The sequence below is a fragment of the Scylla paramamosain genome, chromosome 44 (genome assembly GCF_035594125.1).
Source record: "Scylla paramamosain isolate STU-SP2022 chromosome 44, ASM3559412v1, whole genome shotgun sequence".
NCBI lineage: Eukaryota > Metazoa > Arthropoda > Malacostraca > Decapoda > Portunidae > Scylla > Scylla paramamosain.
The window spans coordinates 8678514-8691013 of NC_087194.1; positions in this window are offsets into that span (position 1 = coordinate 8678514).

A 12500-nucleotide genomic window follows, 5' to 3' on the forward strand; every position below is an offset into this window, starting at 1 on the left:
GAGTCAGGTTCTAGTATCTGTGTATATGCGTAGTTGTTATTTTGTGCTCTTTACGTAATGTCTGAAACCGGTTCTAACATTTACTGCTGCTGTTGCTGTTGTTGTTTTTGTTGTTGGTGATGTTCACATCCGCAGCCACTCCTGCTTTGGCCATCGTGTCAGGTTCATTTCATCCACTATGTCCCGTAATGTTCCTGTGGTGGCAGGGATAAAAAGTGGGGCAGCAGTCGTAGGGTTCGCACAGGTTGTGGTGACTCACGGAACGCCGCCAAGCACGACACAGTGCGGTGGTGTTGGTGTGCAGAAACAAAACAGCAGTAGCAGCAGCAAAACAGAGGAACAGCGCTTCCTAGCAGGCAGCGGCTGGTGGAGAGCTAGGAGAGGAGCAGTAATCAGTCCGTCAGAGTCTCTGGCCTTGGTTTTCAGGATGGTCAAAATAGTCAGGGTGAGGCATAGGAACCTGATCATCAAGACAAGGAAATTTTCTAAAACATAGGTCTTGTCCTGTCACTTTGGTCCAGCAGCCTCGACACGGCGGGAGCACCACATTCCTCTGTAATATGTAGGACTTTCACAACCTGGCGCCGCCAGCTGGAGTCAAGTAACAGGCGAGGAGGAGCAACAGCATCGCCACCGTCAAGAGCAAAGCACACGACCGCATTTTGGTGTGATGGTGGCTGCTCTGAGAAGTCTCGTGTGTTGGTAGAGGTTATATTTGAAGGACTTGATCGAGAGAGAGAGAGAGAGAGAGAGAGAGAGAGAGAGAGAGAGAGAGAGAGAGAGAGAGAGAGAGAGAGAGAGAGAGAGGGACGGGGAGAATGAAAGGTGGGGGGGGAAAGCATGCAAGAACTTGCATAATTTTACAACATAATTTCCTGTATGAAAAAGGTGGAGGGAAAGAAGAGAAGAAGGAGAGAAGGGGTCGTGGAGAAAGGAAAGAATGGAGGAAAGAACTTGCATCACTTTACGACATAAAAGAAAAAAATCCTATTTACAACGTGTGTGTGTGTGTGTGTGTGTGTGTGTGTGTGTGTGTGTGTGTGTGTGTGTGTACTAATAGAACAGGCGGCCTTACTCCCTTCCGCACTCAAGTCAGCCCCACAACAGAACCAAAAGAATGCAGATCGGACTAAATTGGCCATCACAGGACCAAGGATACATGTCAATTGCAGGATGACGCTCATTTCCAGTCGCAAATGATTTTTGTTTTGTTCCATTGTAAAGAGATAAAAAGTGTGTCAACAGGTGTGAATGGTAGACGAACCCAGCTCACCTCACCTCCTGTCCTCTGTGTAGTTCTCTTACCTCTACAGTCTACTGCACTCTACTCATAACTACCTGAAGTGTTCTGAATGCTGGAAAATTAAAAGGGTACAATCTAAATATTGCTTCTCGCTCGTCCATACTTGGCAACTACGAGTATAAGGAGCCATATTTGGCAACTGCGAATATAGTGGGTGTTGTGGTTCCAGCCCTATGTGCTTGCCCTTCTTCTATAATTTCTACCTATTTTGTGTGTACATACTGCTTGCATATATACACGTGAGACAATTTGGCACGAAATGAAATAATCAAAACAAATAAACCATCCTTTCCTCCCTTCTGCTCTCCACTCCCCTTCCTCTTTCGACTATATCACTTGTATATAACCAACCTCAGGAGAGGAATCCCACCAGAGCTGCCACTGACACTCTAAAATGCGGTCTTGCTCTCTTCTGACGGTGGTGTTTCTGGTGCTGGCGCTCCCCTGTTGCCTGACTGTGGCTTCAGTAGTACCGCAGAAAAATTTAGTTCAGCCTCCGTGTCGAGGTTGCTGGTTTGAGGTGGAAGGACAAGACCGCTGTTACAGAAGATCTCCTTGTGTTGATGATCAGGTTCCCATGCCTCATCCTGACCAACCTCTCAACCCAGGCCGGAGACGCTGATGGGATGATGACCGCTGCTCCTCTCCTCGCTCTCTACCTCGCCATAGTCCTGCTCCTCCTTCAGACATCCAATATTCCCCTGTGCCGGCTGCGCCGCCCACTACGTGCAGCCGCTGCCTGCAAGGAAGCGCTGTTCCGCTGTTCTTCCGGCATTGGTGCTGTTTTTCTTGTCTCTGCACTCCGCGCCAGCACCACCGCACTGTGTCGTGGATGGCAGCATTCCGTTAAAGTCATCACGAGCTGTGTGAACCCCATGACCGCTGTCCCACTCCTTCTCCCCGCAACCACAGGAACTTTACGTGGATGAAGCGGACCTGACGCGGCGGCCACAAGAGAAGTGCCGAGACTGCGGTTATAAGGGCAGCACCCACTACAGGTGTAGTAAACCTTCCTGCACATGAGATATGGATCCCTGTTAGTTATACTTCCATTATACACACACACACACACACACACACACACACACACACACACACACCACTAGCTCACTAATAACGACCTCTTGTGTTGCTTGGCAAGCCGTGGTTCGCGCCACTCATTATTAGTATTATCATCATTAGTATTATTATTATCATCATCATTGTTGTTATCATTATTATTATTATTATTATTATTATTATTATTATTATTATTATTATTATTATTTTATTTCATTTATTTATTTTTCAGTATTGAGCGAGCGGTTATTGACCTGCTCAAGATGAGGACGAGGTGTGTAGCGTGTGGACGATCTCAGCCGTATCCATAAATCAGACTGAGAAGTTAAAGTTTTCTCCGTGAGGGTATAGCGTATCATGAGTCCAGAACGTGATCTCCGCAGTGATCACACACACACACACACACACACACACACACACACACACACACACACACACACACACACACACACACACACACACACACACACATTGCAGTACCGCCCCGACCACCGCCATGATGACATCAAGGACTCTTCTAGTGCTGGGCTGTGGTCTCTTACTGATGCTGCTGCTGTTGCTAAGGGACGCGTCGGCTTCCAATGTGGTGAGGCCGCCGTGTATCGGCTGCTGGAGGCAAGTGCAGGGGGAGGACAGGTGCTACAGGAAGTATCCCTGTGATTCAAATCAATCCGCGATGCAATCACAAGGACACTGATAGCCTACCATTGGGCTTTGAGATGAGCGTTTTGTGTATCGCCCTCAGTGCCTCCTTCACCGTCGCCCTCAGTGCCTCCTTCACCGTCGTCCTCAGTGCCTCCTTCACCGTCGTCCTCAGTGCCTCCTTCACCGTCGTCCTCAGTGCCTCCTTCACCGTCGCCCTCAGTGCCTCCTTCACCATCGTCCTCAGTGCCTCCTTCACCGTCGCCCTCAGTGCCTCCTTCACCGTCGTCCTCAGTGCCTCCTTCACCGTCGCTTTCAGTGCCTTCTTCACCGTCGCCCTCAGTGCCTCCTTCACCGTCGCCTTGTTCAAAAGGAACATTATAGTGAATTATTCAGTGGAGAGAGAAAGAGAGAGAGAGAGAGAGAGAGAGAGAGAGAGAGAGAGAGAGAGAGAGAGAAAATCTCTAGTGAAGATACAAAAACTTAGGTAAATATGCAATGAAGAGAAAGTAATTCAAATATATATGAAAAAAAAAGTCATCTACAGTGTAGAAATAGCTTATATATACATCCGCAATGTAAAAAATAAATATTTCGTACAGCGTGAAGAAACTTTCATCACTTCAGTTAGCTGTAAAACACCTTATAATATGGAATGGTGCAATGCTTAATAAAGTTGTTCATAGAATCAACAAAACTGTTACTTATGTGTTCCTACAGAGAGAGAGAGAGAGAGAGAGAGAGAGAGAGAGAGAGAGAGAGTGAGAGAGAGAGAGAGAGAGACATTCTCGCTCTCTCGCTCAGGTATGCAAGTCATTCATAACGCGGATGTCATATGGTTATATTTCTTTTTCCTTCTTTTCACCCATCTATAATTTTTCGGATATATGAGGTAAGAGTGAAAAAATAGACTGAATGATATGGGGAAAGGGAGCAGAAGCATCAAAGAGGAACACGAAGGAAGAAGAAGAAGAAAAAGAAAAAAAAAACAGTAGGAGGAGGAGGATTGCTATTCTGGTTCTTGCTAATTTATTTGATTTTACTGCTGGATTTATTTGATTTTACTGCTGATTTTTTTTTTTTTACTACTTTATTTGTTTGATTTTATTATTCTGTTTGATTTAACTTCACTATATCTATGATCTTATTTCTCTGCTTAATTTTATTACTATATGCCTCCCCACCCGCCCATCACTCCTTCCGACGCCGGGAAAACTGGCATCGACCTGAAGACCACAGTGAGAAACAAGGCGTAATCTACACCTTCTTTTGTTTGGTGTGAAAGGATTTAATATTTGCGGATGACAGGACCGTCATTGTTAGCAAGGGGACAGGAACTTACTCAGGCAAGTGGTTTCTAGGAAGATTGTAAGGCTGAGAACCGCTAATTTCTCCATGCAGGGCCAGCTATCTAGGACATCGTCCAAGTAACTAGAAACGTGAAACCAATTTTTGTCATATAAAAAGATAATTCGCTTGTAGCCGAATCCACCGCTGCTGCTGTCCAGTGGCCTCACCGTGACCTGCGCCCGAGCATGACCATTCACTCACTTATCGGAAAGGAAGAAGGAGGAGGAATACAAAGGAATAGAAAGGAAGTTCAAACAACAACAGACCTTGAGGTCCTTACTAGTCTGCTTGTATAACTATTCAACTCTAAATGAAAGAAACAGGATAACACAGAAAAAGGCTCCTTCCCCACCACCCTCCATCTTTCCAGCCGAAGCTGACTGGAAGAAGCAAGTAGTACCATGTTGGATAAAAAAAAAAAAAAAAAAAATTAAAAGGAATTTAAAAGGAAAGTAATAGAGATGAGATTCACTTCTAATATATACAATCTACATACAAGTCTATTGTTGCAGCGCTGTGTATCGTTCGCAACACTGGCAGTAGTGAAGATGCGTTGCAGCGCTGCAGAAGCTACAGGCCATGTACCCGCGAAAACTACCAAGCCCAGGTGAATGAACTGGCACTTGTTGCATGGTGAGCCAGCCAACCAGAGACGAGCCGAGCCCATATAAGGTGTTGCAATCGCCAAAAGAAGACAGTGAAAGGTAAATAACAAGAACGCAGGTTTACGTGAATCCGCTCCCCTGAACCATCTGTGTTACGTCACCACTCCCCTGTATTAGAGGCGCAGAAGATCGCTCTGTTCATGCCTTACCTCCGTACTGGGTTATCAGCGGTGCAAAAAGAACGTAGTGTTCTGGTCTCATGGGTTTATGTGACCAGCTAGTTTCAAGCGCGCAGCCCTATTTTCAATGCCAGATGTATAGCTCATTTACTCCTAGCCATGGCAACGCACATACCTCCCTGAACTCCCTCTTAGGACTGATTTCACACTCAGTCAGTGAGCAAGAGCCTTACCAACCTGGTAACCTGGTTTCGTGGTTACGGTGATCCCCAACCTGGTAATGATCATAATAAAACGAATACCTCTGGTTCGGTAATGTTGGTATGCCGGTGTCCCCTTATTAGACAAAATGAGGCAATTCATGACAAAAGAACTGACCAAGCCAGAACTAAAGGAGAGAGAGAGAGAGAGAGAGAGAGAGAGAGAGAGAGAGAGAGAGAGAGAGAGAGAGAGAGAGAGAGAGAGAGAGAGAGAGAGAGAGAGAGAGAGAGAGAGAGAGAGAGAGATGGAAAATTGAAATACATCACTGGTGCCTTCAACATGCCTTATCCATCTACTGCAAACATGGTTATAGTTTTATTTAAATTATTTCCTTTGAATATCTGTCTAACATTCGCCAAACTCTGCGTATGCCAATCAGGCACATAGTAAACCATCTATTTCTCTCTTCCTCAGTGTTGTACACATAATTGTTAGATTGAAATATTTTTGGGTCTTATGGAAATAGCCCTAGCCTACTTTGAGACAGTGATTACTTATTTCTCAGCAAAATTATGATGCTTTTTTTTCAATCATGATCTACCCATTGAAAGGATTAGCAATTAAATTAATGAATTGAATAAATGTAAACCTAACCTAACGGAAACAAGCCTAGACCTCTGATGGAAATGGTAACGTTATTTCAATATTATCTAATATTATCTCTTAGGTTGCAAATTCAGTACACCCTATGCGAATGTGAGGATTATTACAGTTTATAACAAGGAGGCATAGTAGATGAAATATGGGTGACAGGTAGTGAAGTTTTCATCAGCTGGTGAAGTGAATTCACGCCGCCATCTAAATTCTTCTTAATTTTTATATTACTATTATAGCCTACAAAATGTTGTTGTATTGTCAAATAATTTTGATATACAATTCAGGAGTAACTATGACTCCTGGAGGACCGGGATGGTGTCATGCCGTGACTCCCCGAGTGACGTGAAAACCCTCCTTGAGACTTAGTTACAGGGGAAGTGTGCCTCAAAGTGGCACCCGCTGGTAACGTAGGAACAAACCTGACTGTGATTGGGCAGGATTTGGTTGATTTGGGCCCAATCCTGACCAGGCAGGATTGCTACGGCTAAAGTGCTTCCCCACGAGATGAATGTGAGGCGGGGAGTTGAACAATATTCCATCCTCCCTTATCAAACGTTCATAGAGCAATAGGGTTCCGCCAGGCTTCTGTTCCCTTAACAGCTTCACTGATCCGGAGTCTTCCTGCTCTTTCGGGTTCTCTATCCCGTTGAGGTGGGGGCCGTCGGAGTGATTTGCCGGGTCGAGGGCCAAACCCACTTACCTTCGGCAATCGGTAGTCGCTCTGGCGTTTCCGGGATGACGGCCCGCTGGATGGAAGGTGGTGCTCTTCCTGCCTGAAGCCCAGCGGGTTCATGGCTTTGATAAAGGGATACACAGTGCGGATGCAGTACCAGTCCCCCCCTGGCCCGAGGGGCGGGCATAGAGCCTCTGTGTCCGTTTCTTGGATCAGAGGCGCTCTAGCAGGCGTACGTCTGCCAATGATGTGTCGTGCTGCGGCGGGCCTAGTAATGTAGGTAGCCAACAGCCTGGTCTGAGGGTGGCGTCCTCACCTGGAATCCTGTCGGGCGCGAGTCCGGCAGATAGGTTTCGCATCACCTGTGCCGTCCTGAGGACGGTAGGTATGAGTAGTGCTGGCCGAGCACACTACCCTGTCGTCCCCCCAAAGGAGTTTGTTCTCGACCGCTTGGTTTCCGTTGCTTGATTGCCAAGCGCGGGAACGGCGGTCGGACAAAAATATGACTCGATCAAGGTAGCCAAGTACAAGAGGATAAGAACTTCTGATATTTGCAAAAAACAAATACAATGATAAGTTCCACAGGGGAAGCCCAGCAGTTACTAAGCCAACGTTACCAAAGGTTTCAATTTCTGGTAAGGATCAAAACAACGCCGCGAAAAACGTCTGTGAAATCGGATTTGTTGTTGGTGGCGGACATCACCATTCATTGGTAACGATCACAACAACAGGAAGCGACTGTGAAATAGGCCCTTAAGAACACTTCTTTATTCTCAGAAGAATGCTTAGGCGTTGGGTGAGATCCGTTAGCTACTACGATACATCATACAATTTATCTTTAATATATCAGTTCTTTTTTGCTTTTTATCGAAATTCAGGTATTAGGTATGGATTATTTAGCTTAACAAACTATTCGGTACTACGAATGGTTCGGGTTTTAAGACAACAGGACACTAATATAACCTAGCATTACTTAACCTAGCCTAAATGATGTGTAGCAATACTTGACCTAACATTACCTAACCTACATGGCATGCGTACTACTACTGCTGCTGTCGAATGGTGTCGGTTAAAGACGTCTGTGCGTTGCCGTGGCTGGGAGTGAATGCGTCGTACGTCTGGCAGTAAAAATAAGGTTGCGCGGGCACTTGGTCACTTGAAACTAAAAGCGTTTTTACCAACGCATCAGAATATCAAACACTGTTTGATGTTTCGGCTGGGCTTTTGGTAAACACGACTATTGTGCTACCAGACGACTCTCGCTCGCACCGTCTCGGAAAAAAACTGTCGTACGGATCATACATAACACAGACAGCAGCCGTGGTGGGAAGTTTGAGTATCAACAAAGCCAGACTACGAGAAGTGAGTCAAGGGACGAGATAATGGACAGCAGCACCGACTCTGATACTTACCTGGAAGATGAGGAAAACCAGTCTCTTCTATCAGGACCTATTGGCAGTTGCAAGCGTGGCAGAGATGCAGCCAGAGGCAGATATGGGTGCTGTAGCAGTAGCAGCAGCAGTAGCTTGTGACTTCATGGAAAGGTAATTATTGTCGACCAGTACTAATTTTAACTATTTGTATACTAAGGTTTCTCTGGAGATTTGCAAAAAAAATATGTTAAATTTACGCTGCTTTGATGCATTAACATTGCAGTCACTGACAATAATGAAAAACCATTAGAAGTACCGGTATAGGTCTAAGAGTATACTCATACACTTTCTCATGGCTTTCTGATAGGAAACAGAGAGTAGTATTAAATGGGGCAATGTCTGAGTGGAAGGAAGTGGTTAGTGGGGTACCCCAAGGATCAGTGCTAGGACCTCTTCTTTTCTTGGTGTATATTAATGATTTAGATATAGGAATTAGTAGAAAAGTCTCAAAGTTTGCAGATGATACTAAGATAGCATGTGCAGTACAGGGTGAAAAGGACAATTACAGAATACAACGAGACCTGGACAGGCTGATAGCATGTGCAGTACAGGGTAAAAAGGACAATTACAGAATACAACGAGACCTGGACAGGCTGATAGCATGGGCAGACAGGTGGCAGATGGAGTTTAATTCTAAAAGTGTCAGGTTATGCATTTAGGTAAAGACAACAAACTTGAGCTATGAGATGGAGGGATGTTGGCTAGAGGCAGTAGAGGAGGGAAAGGATTTAGGTGTAGTGATAGACAGGACTATGAAATTTTCAAAGCAATGTTTAGAAACAAGAAATAGGGCAAATAGGATCCTGGGTTTTATAAATAGAAATGTTAGTTATAAAAGTAAGGAAGTGGTGCGTAGCTTATATAATTCATATGTTAGGCTCCATTTAGAGTATTGCATACAAGCCTGGTCACCCCATTATAGGCAGGATATTAACATGTTAGAAGCACTTCAGAGAAGAGTAACTAGGATGATACCAGCATTAAAGCGCCTGGAGTATAGAGATAGATTAAAGGAATTAAACATGTTTTCATTTGAGAGATGTATAAGAGGGGATATGATAGTTATTTAAAATGTTCTCAGATAGAAACTACATAGATGTGAGATCTTTCTTTACCTTAGAGGTGGGATGTAGGACTAGAAATCATGGCAGGAAGATTAGAAAGCAAGGCTGCAGGTTAGATATAAGAAAATATTTCTTTAGTCATAGGGTGGTAGACTTCTGGAATGCATTGCCAGAGAGGGTTGTAAATACCACTAGTTTGACAAGGTTTAAAAACAGATTAGATAAGCACTTACATTTATTAGATTTATAATTATGTATAATGCTGCATGATAGTTTTTATAAAGTTTTTATAAAGAAAACGTCGTGATGCCGCTACACAGAACAGTTACAACAATGGAGCGTCCATGATGTACGCAATGTTCGTGTTATCGCAGCAGCATTTCAAAACAAATATAATTTCTTCGATATATTTGCTTTAATACTGATATCAGTAGCATACAGCAATAATGTAATCCTTTAATTCTTATTTTTCAGCAAGTATTATACAGAAATATAGCATAAACTATACCACGTTCACATAACCGGAAGACGAAGTCACAACCACATGAACTGCCACGGACGTCCCTCACTAGACATATGTCTGAACAGTGTCAACGTATCACAAGACAACACAACCATTTATTTCAAGTCTTATGAACAATTCTTTTGAATTCTAATGCCAGGAACAAGTTACTACTTTGATCTTCTTTTCATATAAAACAATTATCATAATCCTTAGAGCCTCAGTATCGTGATTATTAAATGTGAAAGGAATGGCAATACCTTTCAGCCAATCACAGTGCGTGTTTGCTATTCTGGGCAGATTCGCTGCCGTATATCAAACGTCTGTCCCAGGCGTTTGTAAAACCAAGCAAGAACATCAAACACTGTTTGATAGCGTTTGATATTCTGATGCGCTGGTAAAAACGCCTTAATATTCCTGTCATCTGATGAGGCTCTTCATCTACCTTAAAGTTTTGATTCACTGGGATACATTTTTAACTATATGACCATAGTGATGGATGATTTTTTTTTTTTTTTTATGTAGGAGGGACACCGGCCAAGGGCAGAAAAAAAAAAAAACACACACACACACTGTGATGCCGGTCTCCGAACAGGGTACGAAGCGGTTGTCAAAAATTGAAGGCTAAGTGTCTTGAAACCTCCCTCTTGAAGGAGTTCGAATCATAGGAAGGTGGAAATACAGAAGCAGGCAAGGAGTTCCAGAGTTTACCAGAGAAAAAGGATGAATGATTGAGAATACTGGTTAACTCTTGCATTAGAGAGATAGACAGAATAGGGATGATAGAAAGAAGAAAGTTGTGCAGCGAGGCTGCGGGAGGAGGGGAGGCATGCAGTTAGCAAGATCAGAAGATCAGTTAGCATGAAAGTAGCGGTAGAAGATCGCTAGAGATATAACATTATAACGATGAGAAAGAGGCTGAAGACAGTTAGTTAGAGGAGAGGAGTTGGTAAGATGAAAAACTTTTGATCCCACCCTGTCTAAAAAGAGGGGTATGAGCGGAACCTCCCCCAACCTCCTCCCCACCCCCGATAAAACATACTCCATACATAGATAGATAAGACCCTTGTACAGAATTAGTAGCTGGAGGGAAGGGGGTGAGGAAAACTGACGGAAACGTCTCAGAATACCTAACTTTATAGAAGCTGTTTTAGCTAGAGATGAGATGTGAAGTTTCCAGTTTAGATTATAAGAAAAAGATAGACTGAGGATGTTCAGTGTAGAAGAGGGGGACAGTTGAGTGTCATTGAAGAAGAGGGGATAGTTGTCTGGAAGGCTGTGTCGAGTTGATAGATGGAGGAATTCAGTTTCTGAGTCATTGAACGATACCAAGTTTGCTCTGCCCCAATCAGAAATTTTAGAGAGATCAGAAGTCAGGTGTTCTGTTTTTTTTTTCGTGCGTGAACTGTTTATTTACTGAAGGGTTGGACGTCTATGGAAAGACGTGGAAAAGTGCAGGGTCGTATAATCTGCATAGGAGTGGATAGGACAAGAAGTATAGTTTAGAACAGGGGTTCTCAACCTTTTTGTTCCTCTGTACCCTTGGACATTTTTATAGGTTCTTCTGTACCCATAAATAAATTGAAAAAAAAAAAGATGGAACTGTAATATTTTGATATTATTTTATTATAAAATTTGTACCTTTGTTTAGATTGCATAGGAACCTTAAAGGTAACAACATCAATAAACTAATCGTAAGTAATTTACAAAATATCTTGATTCATTACATACATATCTTTCTTATAATTATCCTTAATGATCATTATGTCCTGTACTTGATCTTTTCAGACGCAGTACAAATTGCACCCACGGTTAGTTATACAATAGTGAAAGCCAATTAGTAGTCATCCTATTCTTGATATAATTTTCCTTACTAAAATGAGGAAATTGAAAAAAAAAATGCTATTATGCAATCTGACTGTAGATTACAACACCATGTTTTGCACATCAATAGTTATCCTCTGAGACCCAATGTACCTCCTGAAAAGTGCAAATGTACCACTGGGGGTACATGTATTCCGGGTTGGGAACCCCTGGTCTAGAAGATCATTGAAAGAGAGTGGGTGACAGGACAGAACCTTGAGGAATACCGCTGTTAATAGATTTAGGAGAAGAACAGTGACCGTCTACCACAGCAGCAATAGAACGGTCAGAAAGGAAACTTGAGATGGAGGTACAGAGAGAAGGATAGAAGCCATAGGAGGGTAGTTTAGAAATCAAAGCTTTTGTACAAGACTCTATCAAAAGCTTTTGATATGTCTACGGCAAAAGCAAAAGTTTCACCAAAATCTCTAAAAGAAGATGACCAAGACACAATAAGGAAAGCCAGGACATCACCAGTAGAGCGGCCTTGACGGAACCCATACTGGCGATCAGGTAGAAGATTGTGAAGTGATAGATAGAATCTTCCTGTTGAGGACAGATTAAAAAACTTTAGATAGGCAGGAAATTAAAGCAATAGGACGTTACTTTGAGGGATTAGAACGGTCTCCCTTTTTAGGAACAGGTTGAATGTAGGCAAACTTCCAGCAAGAAGGAAAGGTTGATTGACAGAGTTGAAAGAGTTTGACTAGGCAAGAGGAACAAATTCGTTGAACAATAAGAGCGACGCCATCAAATCCATAAGTCTTCCGAAGGTTTAGGCCAGCTAGGGCATGGAAAACATCAATGCAAAGAATTTTAATGGGTAGCATGAGGTAGTCAGAGGATGAAGGAGAGGGAGGAACAAGCCCTGAATCGTCCAAGGTAGAGTTTTTAGCAAAAGTTTGAGTGAAGAATCCAGCTTTAGAGATAGATGTGAATGCAGTGGTGCCATCTGGTTGATATAAAGGA